We start from the raw sequence: 13,214 nt of genomic DNA on the forward strand, positions 1-13,214 counted from the left end.
ACTAATTTAATCATTTAGTCTTGAAAGTAAAAACTTATTTATACCAGGAAAGATGAAGTTCAATCTTCGATCAAAAAATATAAACAATTTACAAACTAATGAACGATAATTCTACCATAACACACAAATCCACAACCAAATACACATTAATTTAAATTTAAATAAATTACAAATTGCAAGTTAATTTAGAAATGACATGCCTATTCACAAACTCTGTATATTAAACGTGCGACAACATACAAGTCAACTATATTGCCATAACAAAGTGCAAATCCACAACTAAATGCGCATTAACTGTTGCAACGTAAAATCCACATAATGCAAAGCCGGAAAACATTTATTTATTATTATAAATATTTTAAAAGTTAAAAGTATATACAGATTAAAACCCAAATTAATACCATAACTTGGTTTTAATAAAAAAAAGAACCTTTTAAGGTTTCAAGAAAAGTTAAAACATAAAAAAATCGAAGTATCTATAACCGCTTTCAGTTTGTACTAAAGTATGCACAAACTTAAATATTCATTAACAACAAAAAGATGCTGAAAAGATTATATAAACTAAAAAGTAGCGACTTGGGTAACAAACAGCAGCATCTTTTTCTGGTGAACTAAAAAATGTTTACATAGGAAACAATTTAAAGTGATTGTAAAGTGTAAAATAACTTTACAATCACTTTTAATTGTGTAAGGGCAATTCTAGTGATTTTGGACTTTGAGAGCATCTTAATTAGAATGGGCAGTTTGAGTGAGCTTAAAGAAATTTTAGAAAACTTTTGTTTCTTTTTTTGAAGTTCACTTAATGATAAGGCAAGCAGCCTTTTATTTTGTGCTTAGTTATGTCAATAGTAAGTATGCAGCGGTTTCAAGAAGTTTTTAAGGATCATTCATTTGATAAAAGTTCTCTCCCAAGTTCTACTGAGTGGTGGTGTAACTTCAACCTCTGAGCAGTCCTGAAAGGTTTAAAAAATGACTCTCACTATATATTCAAATGTAAATTCATCATTGGTACATTTATTAGATTTCTAATAAAAATGAACAAATATTATAAATGATATAAAGATGTAATTTCCTACCGCAATAAAATATGTATTCTTTTTTTTTTAACAATTACTCTTCTTTTATTCTTCTTCTTTAAACAAATATCTTTTCTTCTTTTTCGTTATTAGAAACGGCCTAAACTTCAGTGTACTTTTCTTGAATCAATATTTTTTTTGACATCTGTTTAACTCTGTACTTTTTCTGTTTGTCAAGAATTTCTTCTACTTTTTATTTATTTTTCACCTATAAAACCTCTTCTTTATCCAAAAATTCTTCAACCACAAAAATTCTCTCTTTCTGAAAACTCTCCTAAAAACTGTCCTTTAAAAACTGTCCTTCAAAACTCTTCTTAAAACTGTCCGGTTTTTCTTCTTTTCGTTCACCCAAGAAATCCCTTTTTAACTTTGGTTGTAATACCTACTCAACAGTAATCTACATGACAGGTTAAATAATTCTCCCTATTTACGTTTTTTACAAGTCGTTATTTTTAATTTTTCTTCATAAAGCTTTTATTTTCTTATCATTTATTTTCATGGCAGGTTGAATAACTCTCCGTGTGTGCGCCTTTTCCTTGTTTGTTTTTGTTGTTTTTTAACTTAGTCCTCCCTCCGCACATAATACACGACTTATCGCATTTAATTTAAAAAGTAGCTAACATTTAGCCCTTCTACTACCTATCCTTCTACAACCCACCCTTCGTTTGGTTTTGATGAAAAAAAAAGAAAATAATTTTTTTTTTTTCAATAATTAGAGCAGCACGGTTTGTAGATTTGGGGTCCTAATATCAATGGAAACCCTTTTAAAGGGTGATAGTGCATGTCATATGGAACACAAAATGAGTGATTTGAAAATCCTGGATTAAAATTCAACAGACTTATTTAGCTTTGAATGTTTTACTACAAAATACCCATACATTTAGGCTATGAGTAGCCCAAAAAGTTTGTTGAAAAAAAATTTTTTTTGCATTTTTTTTTACAAAACACAACATATTAGCCTGTAAAATTCAAACCAATATTCTTTAACTAATTTATTTTCTAAGTGAGTTTGTTTTCAAGTTCTGTTACAACCTTGGATTTACATTAATGGATTACAGAGAAAAGGCATGTTCTGAAGAAAATTTTCTTTTCTAAAAAAAATTAAATTCTCTTGCTGTTGTAGTCAATGACACATTTTAAAAGGTGACTGGCATAATCTGGGTGCAATGGATCTCTCTTAAATCTCTCCCAGTGAGATTTGAAGTCAGAATATAGAGCTTCTGTTGCCTGCTTACTGAAGAGGCCGAGTCCAATTTGTTTCATCTTGATGAACTGTGGCACGTGGTAAAACAATGCATGCACTTTGGGAGTCACAGAAATAGGAAGGTTGGTGTAGCTAAGTTTGAACTGTTCAATCTTGGATTCATAGTCAGGGTCCAGGCTTTTTCCAAAGCACGAACTGACCACTGTCTTGAATAGTGTGAGTGTTTGAATGAAGCCAAGAGCTGGACTGAAACCTTTTTCTAAAAGCTGTTGAAGCTTATCCAGACCTCTTAGAATCTTCATCCAATCGTCCCCATTGTAGTGCCCCCCATGGTAAGGCTGGATAGGGATATTAAGTGATGGAGGCCATTACTTGGCCCTTGGCCACAGGTTGCAAAGATTTTTAAAGATGTGGTTCACAACTCCAAGTAATAAGTGGAGCTCCATTGGTGGAATAGCCTCAAGGACAAACTTGTCATCTTGAAATTCAATCAAAGGCACATGAATGACATTTTTGAATTCCTTCGACTTTCTTGAATCTCCTCCTGCCTGGATGTATTCAGAATGCTGTCTTCTGATCTGGCCTAAAGTTCGAAGTTGTCCACAATTTTCAAGACCTGGAGATGCAGCATCACACCAACAACAAGGGTGTTTGCTACTGTGAAACTGAATGCCAAAAAGAATGTTGGCCAGCTTTAGGTCACAAGAGAAAACCAAAGAACCTGTTTGGCATTTTTCTTTGACTTGAATGAAGTTGAAAATGGCCTTCACATTCTGGTAACTCTCAGGAGTGTTTTATGACAGTGCTATCAGCATCTGCTGCTTAACACTCGTTTTTTTGGTTGATGCTGGTGCCATCAGCTTGATTGTCTTCTGTACTGGGCTGTGTGGAGGAGTCTCATCTTCTTCCAACACAATGTGAGTGAAGCTTACTTTCAGAAATGACCCACCACCATCAATCCCGAGTTTTAAAATGAAAGATTCTGATAGTTTTCGTAATGCTCTGAAAACATCACTGAGATTGCTGAGGCTCTGGCAGTGAACAATTTGACAAGTTTGAACATTTTCTGCCAAAATGATGTTGCTGACCATAAACTGATCATTAAGTTTCTGGCCGGCTTGAGCAAACTTCAAAGGAAAACTTGGCTCCACCAATCTAATTGGGATGATTTGATTTAGTGCTGAACCTAGTTTTCGCATGCCGTTGTTTGAAAGTCCTGTATTTTGCTGAATTTGAACCATATTTTCTGTTGTGAGTGGTTCTTCGAATAGCTGCTGAGCCGATGACGGACCTTTAAAAACAATAAAATAACATCCATTAGGAAAAAAAAATTATTCTTGCAATGAGAATGATTTAAAGTAAAATTAGGTTGATGAAATAAAATTGAAGCAGGGTAATTATTAAGAGATGAATTTTCAATAAAAGCAGTTGCAATTAGCATTTTAATTAATATAAAAGCATTCTGGTTTCTTTTTCTCATAATTAATTATTACAGGTCATAAATTAAATGTTTGTGAATCAACATTTTGAGTGCCTTTAATTTAGCATAATGATACTATGATAATTAACTAGACAATAGAAGTAATTACCTCTCCTCAATGGCAAAAGTTTTCCACAAGGCTGACTGAGTCTAATAGTGCCATTTGGAGATGCGCTTTTGGATGCTAAGACTGCTGCAGCCACTTGCTCTGCACCTACGGGATCATCTGTGGCCATTCTTCTCAGGTTTTTATGGCGAGTTCCAATGGTGCAGTTGTGAGGAAGTCCTCGGCCAACAATTGACAAGCACTTTGTGCAGCGCTTTTTAGAACTCTGAGAAGTTTGCTTTGGAATTTTTTCCTCGGATTCTTTGACTTTGTCAAACGGATACTTCTCTTTTCCTTTGATCTTGGCAATTTGGCATAAAAGGCACTCACAAACTGACGAAACTCTGGTTGTAGGTTTGATAGAAATTGACTTGAAGTCAAAAAGTTTAGGCACATGATTGATTTTTCCAGCACATAGTTTTCCAATTTGAGATCTGCATGAAACACAAGTAGCCAAAGGCACTCTTTCATCTCTAAAACCTGTCTGTTTGAATCAGTTGAAGAATTTTCAACTTATAGTTTTCAGTCAACTCTTGATCACCCTTTTTCATGCATATAACACAAACAGATTTTCTACAATCTTCATGAGTTTTTGCAAATGTAGGCATCTTTAAATTTATTTAAAAAGCGCTCAATGTGTTTACATTTTGCTTTCTTCTTTGAATAATTACTGCCATTTCCCGAAAAAATTATTGGCCGGTAATTTTTTAACCGAGGGGCAAAGTTCGAACTTGAGAATTTCTCATGATACATCGGAACAGCAATAAGATGCATATTTGGATAAAAGCTTTTAAAATAAAAAAGCTTTGTTTTTATGCATTACATTTTATATTATATATATTGTTTAAACAAAGCATGTCTTGTAGCATTTTAAGCACTTAAATAGATCGCATTATGGTATGCAAAAGCTTATAAACGTCTTGACCAAAATTATGCTTTGAATGTTAATGAGGGATTTCAAAACCATTTATTTTGGGCTCCCATAGGCTTGCATTACCCCTTAAAAGGATTTTCATAGGGTATTTCATTGATATTAGGACCCCAAATCTACAAACCGTGTAAAAGAAAGGCAAGCCATAGCATATTAGACTGAACTTTATGAGAAACTTTTGTAGACCTACAAGTCAATAGGGTCTCAAAATACGTCTCTAAAAAACGTTTCTGTCAAAATAAATATTTTGAGTTAGCACTTGACTCCCTCTCCAAATATTTTTGATCACACAGATGAGAGCAAAAAACAGTTTCATCAGAAAATCAGTGCAATCAAAAATCAAGGAATATATTGCATGCTGCCGGAAATAATATTAGGTACGACATTAGAAGTTGCATCCATAAAACTGATCTTTAAAACTTAAAATTTGAACAGACGCTGCCAATTGTAAATTCAATAACTCCAAAATTATGATGTTGAAGAAATGACGTCCTTTAATTAATTCTCAGTGGAAATTAAGTGGTTTAAATACTCTCTCAAAAAAACAATTGTATTTCACGCGAAGTTTAAGATGAATAGCCTGAAACCCTTCTTTTCAAAAGTTCAAATATTGGTAAAAAAAAAAAAAAGTAGCTCAAGTGTTAAGCTCTATGTAAGAATATGATCAGTTTATAAAGGTTGCATCTGTTATGATAAATTTATTAAAAAATAACTTCAACAACTGCGTTAGTTTTATTTACGTATTTTTCAAACGCCATGAAGTTATCAGTCCCATGAAATCCATATATAACGTAAAGAACAAGGGTTCGAAAAAAAAAAATATTTCCTGAGGGATTGTTAAAAAAGCCATTGTGAGAAATTCTTTCATGGATAGCAAGTTATTAAGATCTATTAAAATTATATGAAGTTGTATTCTTTTACTGAAGTGTGATATGATTCAAAGGAACAGGCTGCCACACTTTACTTATTTATTGCAAATAAGTAATGTGTGGCAGCCTGTTCCTTTCTCTATTGAATTTCGCGATGCAGCATTCATTTGTACGTACACGTTCAGAATCATGATGTGGTTTTATAGAAAAATATTTAAAACCTAAACATTTTTTTGCAAACTCCTCAAACATTCACTCATCAAATTTTGAACAACACTTTGAAACCCTTCCTCTTGCTTTATTTCTTTTTTATAGAATTTTTTAAGCTTTCATTAAAATTTTTTTATAAATTTCAATTTCATTAAAGAAACCTTTTCATATTTTTTTTTTTTTTTATGCGCGTGGTATCATTTGAGGATTTTATTTCTACCTTGTTTTTTTTATATGACATTTATATGACAAAAAGCAAACAATTGGCCAAACATTTAACACTCTTAAGTTTTATTTCAAACTGTGTGATATAGAAAAAATAAAATAATAATATAATTAATAAAATTTTGCAATCTGAAATAATAGGTGGATAAGGTCGAGCGGAAGATAGGGTTTAAGAGTGCTTTGAAACCAAGCGACGATTAACTTTCCTTATTTCCCAAAAGCCCTTTCTAAGTATGCAAAAAGTAATCCTCTTTTTCTAAAAAACAAAATTGTTTTCTAATGTTAACTAATTTTGCCGTTAAAACTTTAAGAAATCTTCACATTAGTTATGAGTAGTGTTGTTACGACTTTGAAATTATTCGACTGTCGACTAAATCGATTAATATATTTTCCAAAGTCGACTAAAATCGACTTATACATTTTTAAAATCGACTAAGTCGACTAAAAGTCGATTTAGTCGAAATATTTGAATAAAAAATTTTATTATAGTCATATACTTAAATGTTGCTTGACAGTTTGTTTATTTGAAGAAACAAAATAAATAAAACGGAAATTACAATCACAAAGAAAAGAAAAAAAAACACGGATGAGCTTTTTTATAACAATTAAAGCAAAAAACTAACAAAAAATTTAATTAGTAAAAAACAGTGGTGTAGATAGGTGGGGGCAGATGGGCGGCTAACCTTTTTTGTGGTGGCAGATTTATAAAACATTTTCGCATCCTTAACTGAGTTGGGTAGGGTGGCGCTAGTTGAGCATAGGAGCAAGTTGGGCAACTAAATTACATCTAATGGATGAAAGATAGGTATATATAATGGTAATACAATGCGCACCAAATGGTCGTTGGACCGCGGTCAAGTGAGCACTTTCTCGATTTTGGACCAAAAAAAATTTTTTTTTCAATTTTTCTCTTAGGTTCTTAAAAAAAAACATTTGGCATCACTTAAGTGTTGATATTTTACCCATTTATTTGACTTTCGATTATACTTAGCCATTTTTCCCAAAGTATTATAGCTCTTTTTATAACCTCACTTTTGTGTCACCTAGTCTAGTCGGGGTATGTTGAGCAGGTTTGAAAAAAATTAATAAAATTAATTAATAAAACGGCGTTATCGGATACGGAGAAACAAATTTTGCTTGGTAAACATTTTAAGGTCCATAACACTTTTAAATTAATCATTATTAAATACTCTTAGCAATTTAAAATAATATCTGAAACCCTTTTTCTTGAAAAATATGTTAATGAGATTTAAAACTATAAAATGTTTGCTTCTTTTAAATTTTTTATTACTAAAATATTACTCAGTAAATGATATGTATAAATCAAAAGTTCAGGAAAAAAAATTATAACTTTCTAACTTTATTTTTATTTTCCTCTACACAACTGCTCAACTTACCCCGGTGGGGTAGGATGAGCAGCTCAGTCAACTTTAGGGAATATTTTCTCAAACAAATCTAAAAACGCTTTTTTTTCTTAAGCAATTTTCAGCAATTAAAGTTATCTTTCTAATAGTGAAAAAATTATGTAAATCCGACGCACCGTTCAAGAGATCTATTAGGTTTAGTAAAAATTGCTCAACTAGCCCCACCCTACCCTACCATACGTTTTGTTTTGAAAAGCATCAACTGGTTAGTATAATGAGAAAAAGGAAACATTAATGAAGTGGTGGTACATACAGTAGTTAAGAGTTAACTTTATGTGATACAGCAAATTAGGTTCAATGTTCAGATATTTTGGTTAAATTAAAAAAACCGCTTTGAATGATATTGAAACGCATGGCTCAATCTTTACAAATAAATTATCTTTACAAGATAAACTATTTATAAAGATACCTCTTTACTAATTGGTCAGCATCATAACAATATTAAAGATTGATAAAATTAAATCAAGTGAAAAAATAGAAATAAGGATAGTAGGATAATATCCCGACTAAATCGACTTTTAGTCGATTAGAAGGAAACCCAAAGTCGATTAAATCGACTATTCGGTTTTTCAAAGTCGACTAATTTCGACTTTCGACCAGTCGACTTTTAGTCGATTTAGTCGAAGTCGATAACAACACTAGTTATGAGTATGTTACGCTGCGTAAGAACTGCCTTTTCAAAGTTGTCTAGTTAAAACACGTTTTTTTGATTTGTATAGGAAAGAGAACAATCTTGCTGCTTTAATGTACTTTAGCCCTGTTAAATTCAAATGTTTCTTATTTAGATAAAAGTGACCAACTGAAAGAACATTATTTAAACACTTATGGAACAACGCATAGACACGGACAGATTCAAAGGAATGATTTCAACTTTCTCATTAGTAAACTAAAGTTAGCTTCTACCGAAAAGGAAGACTTAAGCATGGTTAATGATGACTTTAACGAATGGGAGTTCTTTTGTCATAAACAAAATAATTACATAGAAGTAAAATATAAGGAGGAATTTGATGAAAGCTTACAATTAGTTTTGATTTCAGGGCCTAACGGTGTTGGGAAAACAAGCTTTCTGCAAAGTTGTCTCCATCATTGGGCGAACGGATTATATTGGAAAAACTTTGATTTTATTTTTTGTTTTGAGTTCAATGAGATCGACAAACTTCAAAATGTTTCAAACATGAAGCAACTCGTAAAGAAGTTTTACGAAGACATTTTGAAGGGATACGAATTTTCTTTGTTTAATGCGACATTGTTTATTATAGAAGGGTTAGAAGTATTTCTTTACTTTGAACAATTAATTAGTCACAAATACTCAAACAACGTCCCTATATTAACAGCGCTCGATGTTTGATATCTTTGGTTCAAAAAACTGTAAATGTGTACTTAGCGGAAATTTTACAACTGTATTAAGATACTGGAGAACAATTAACGATTACAAGAATGTAGCACACATGCAGATTTTGGGTTTTAACATCAGTGGAAAAAAGAGTTTTTTTGAAGATCTTTTGCTGAGTAAAACTCTGAAAACTGACTTAGAAACACTTTTTGCATCTCGTAAAGGGGCAGTTTTACTTTCTACCCCACTTTATTTGAAAGCATTTTGCTCATCGTTGTTATTTTTGAGTATTCAATCTGTTAAAACTATGACCGATCTACAGACGCTGATTTTTCTATACTCTGTGCAACAAAATTGCGAAAAAAAAAAAAAAAAAAAGAATGGTGGTTTTTTGCAAAAAAATCAGCAGCATATTTTAAAAGTCTGTGAAGCAGCTTTCTGTCTATAGGACAGAGGGAAAGTGAACGCTTCGCAAAACGATCTTGGCTCTGTTCTAGATGAGCACGGTGTTGAGTTGCTTGGTCTTATAAAAAAATCTGTCCTAAATCAGCAATATCAATTTTCTCATTACTTTTTAATAAAATTTGGCGCTTCTATTCATCTATTGTTCAACGTTACTACTCATGAAATTATTCTTAACGAAAGATTGCGCAACTGCTTACCAATCATTAGCGGTTTTTAGTTTGCCTAATAAAGGAGCCTTTACATAAACAAACCTCTTGGCTTAGAGATATCTGTGGTAAGAAAAATTATAATTTATTATTTTTCATGTTGATATTCTTTTTTTTTTGGGCATCAGTTTGCCTTTATTACGTCCGCCATTTAAAATAAAAAATTATTATTACAATCATAAAGTCTTAACCCTTTTATGAATAAAATGTTCTAATTTTAGGAGTGCTATAAAATCAAATTTTAGGAGGGCTTCCACTTTGTCTCGTTTTCTCGGACTATGATCATTGACTTTCCTCATTTCTAAACATCACAAAAAAATAATTGCTCGTAAATAATCATCAGGCTGCATTATCTGAAAACCTCAAAGTTTTTGATGAAGTGAGATTACAAACACGATATTGGTAAAGTGTTACTGAACAAAAATGTAAAAATGTAAAAGTGTCATCTTTTCATGTTTTAATTAGGTTAATAGCATTTGAGAATTTCATTGAAATTCTCAATAGATATATTTTAATAAAATTGGGGCATCTTTTTTTCCAAAAAAAAATTTTATAGAAAAAGATGTCCCAATTTCTCTTTCAATACCTTTTTTAAAATCACATTCAACTCTTTTTTTTACTTTTAAAAATCTGTTGAATTATTTTTTTATTTTCCCTTGCTTAACACGAAAAAAATAATTTAAGAAATCATCGTGATCTACCATCATGATTTCCGGAAGTTGTCCAACCTCCATACTGATAGGAGATTTAGAACGTTTATAAATAAAGTGCTCCTTGATAAGTTAATGTAAATCTTAGGTAACGTTAGGGAACTTAATTGTTCGAATGATATCACCACATTGCATAATCATAGAAACGTTTTTATTGATTCTCATAACTCGACTTTCTATCAATTGACACTTTTTTGAACTCTTTAAGAAGATATACTTTTAAGGTTACCATACCCGGTATTTTTTTTTTTTTTTTACCAATTTTAAGCAAGTTCTATATTTAAAATTTAGCGTTATCTTTGAACTTAGCTGTTGGGATTTTTATTACGATGTAGAAAAGAATATCATTTTTGCTTCATTTCATTTCTTTTTTAACTTTGTAAATCTATAAAAGCAAAGTCGCCTTATTTAACCATTAGGAATAACTCGATTTTTAATCCTCAGGTGAAATATCGTTAGTCAATCTTTGGAATGAAATTCTTTTGCTTAAGATCGTAATGCTGTATCCTAAATTAGATGTTAATAAGCCAAATTATGCCTTTAGGGTTTTCTTCAACTTCGTTTTCACAAATAGATTTCAATAATTCTGAAGATCCTTTCCTAATACTAAATATCTTTCACTACTCTGAGTTTATTTAAATTAATTCTTATACTTTCCCAAAATATCTTTTATTCTTTTCGCAAATCACGATTACCAAGAATTTCCTTAACAATAAAAACAAACTTTAAAAATAAAAATGAAATGGATAAATTTTTTGGATGTTTTCTTAATGCGAAAGTATCAAAAAAAGCTGAAGTTAAAATTAAAAAGTTAGAATTAAAAAAATTTAAGTTAAGTTTCATTGTCTGCTTTTCTCTATCTTTTCTCTATTGCTATTTTTTTTTTCTCTTCTTTTCTATAGTCTACTATGGAATGATGAACTTTTTGATGAAAGTCACTCTCCAAAAAATATATATACATTAAAGTTGTCAAACTTTTTCTCTACAACCTGTAATTGTAGACAAATTAGTTGTAGTGGGATCAAAATTAATGAAAAACCATGTTTAATGAATCCCGTAAATTCTACGTCATTATTAAGGTTTAAAGTTGTTTATCTTTATGGAGTTGTTTTTGCTTAAACAATTAAAAAACTTGCTATAGGTTTTAAAAAACACAAGTTAAAAAATCTGGCTGAAACTTAGAAAGTGCGTTCAGGTTCACTAAAACAGTTTATTTTTTCGAAGGAGCAGAAAAGTTATTTTGGCAGAAAGTATGAAATAAGAATATTAGAGTATTTGAAGTATCTAACGAAAGAACGCTGCAGTGCCACTCCAAAACATCAAAAAGAGGTTTTTAAGGATGAAATTCTAGTTTTTGCATAAATATCATTAAAGGGGACAAATAAACTTCGCTGGAGGATTTGAATTTGAGCGATTTTTTAAATTGCTTTCACTCTTTGAGAAGTTAAAATTTATTAACTTTTTTTATGGTTTACTTTTTGCAGTAAAATGATGAAAAATAAAGGTCAACAAATTTAGAAAATTAATATACCTTTCTTTTTTTATCAGAACACAACGATCGCGAGCTTTTCATCAAGTGCTTCTTTGAAGCACAGGTTTCAATTGCCAAGGATTTGAAAAAAACGATTGTTAAACGACGAGAATGGATAATTGAGAATGAAGACGGAAATGATCGGCTGATCAAGCACCAAAACAAAGACGTTTTAGAGAAAAAAACATTTTGAGTCAGAAATCAAGAAAAGATCGCATACAAATTAAAAAAAGATTTTTTTTCAAAAACAAAAAAACTTTTTTCATCCGTAAGCTTGAACGATTGTCAACTTTCACATATATTGTTTGGTTTTATTATCACATTAATTGCTATTATAGCTATATCATATAAATATTTCTTTGCCTTCTACTGTGCGAGCTTCAATGATAAACAGCATTTTGATTACGTTGAAAAAATCTATAAAGACATTTTAGGAGAGAAACATCAAGCAACAATAGATTTGGAATACTTGATTGCAATTTGCTTTTATAAAAAACATCTACTTGATCACGCTGAAAAATTATTTAGAGATATTGAAAAAATACAAGAAGAAGCTTTAGGAGAGAAACATTTAACTACACAAAAAATGAAATTTTGGATTGCAGTGTGCTTATATGAAAAGCAAAAAATCGACAACGCTGAAGAAATGTTTAGAGATATAGAGAAAATGCAAAAAGAAACTTTAGAAGAGAATCATCAATATATACTACTTACTAAACACTGGATTGCAAAGTGCTTATATAAAAAATATCAACTTGATCACGCTGAAAAAATATTTAGATATGTTGAAGAAATGGGAAAGAAAGTTTTAGAGAAAAGAGGTGCTGACGCACTAAAAAATAAATATTGGATTACAGTGTGTTTGTATGAAAAGCAACAATTCTCTAATGCTGAAGAAATGTTAAGAGATGTTGAAAAAATGCAAGAAGAAGTTTTAGGAGAGAAACATCCAGATACACTACTTACTAAACATTGGATTGCATTGTGCTTATACAATAAACGTCAATTCGATCACTCTGAAGAAATGCTTAGAGGTGTTGAAAATCTGCGAAAAGAAGTATTAGGAGAGAAGCATGCAGATACAATAAAAGCTAAATATTGGATTGCAGTATGCTTGTTTGAAAAGCAACAATTCGACAACGCTGAAGGTATGTTCAGAGATGTTGAAAAAATGCAAGTAGAGGTTTTAGGAGAAAAACATTCAGATGCACTAACTACTAAACACTGGATTGCAAAGTGCTTATGTCAAAAACAGGAATTTGATAAGGCTGAAGAGATGCTTAGAGATGTTGAAAAAATGCAAAAAGATGTTTTAGAGGAGAAACATCCCGACATAGTAATTACTTAATATTTGATTGGAGTATGCTTGTATGAAAAGCAACAATTCGACAACGCTGAAGGTATGTTTAGAAATGTTATAAAATGCAAGTAGAGATTTTAGGAG

The 13,214-nt window shown here is 31.1% G+C and overlaps 1 pseudogene; it reads right to left on the bottom strand.

Annotated features, from left to right (window-relative positions):
- Nucleotides 1-2,177: 2,177 nt before the first annotated feature.
- Nucleotides 2,178-4,474, bottom strand: LOC149884510 (uncharacterized; annotated as a pseudogene).
- Nucleotides 4,475-13,214: the final 8,740 nt, after the last annotated feature.

The sequence above is a fragment of the Hydra viridissima genome, unplaced genomic scaffold (genome assembly GCF_058129835.1).
Source record: "Hydra viridissima isolate aposymbiotic clone 2 unplaced genomic scaffold, HvirCarnegie_v1 scaffold_8, whole genome shotgun sequence".
Taxonomy (NCBI): domain Eukaryota; kingdom Metazoa; phylum Cnidaria; class Hydrozoa; order Anthoathecata; family Hydridae; genus Hydra; species Hydra viridissima.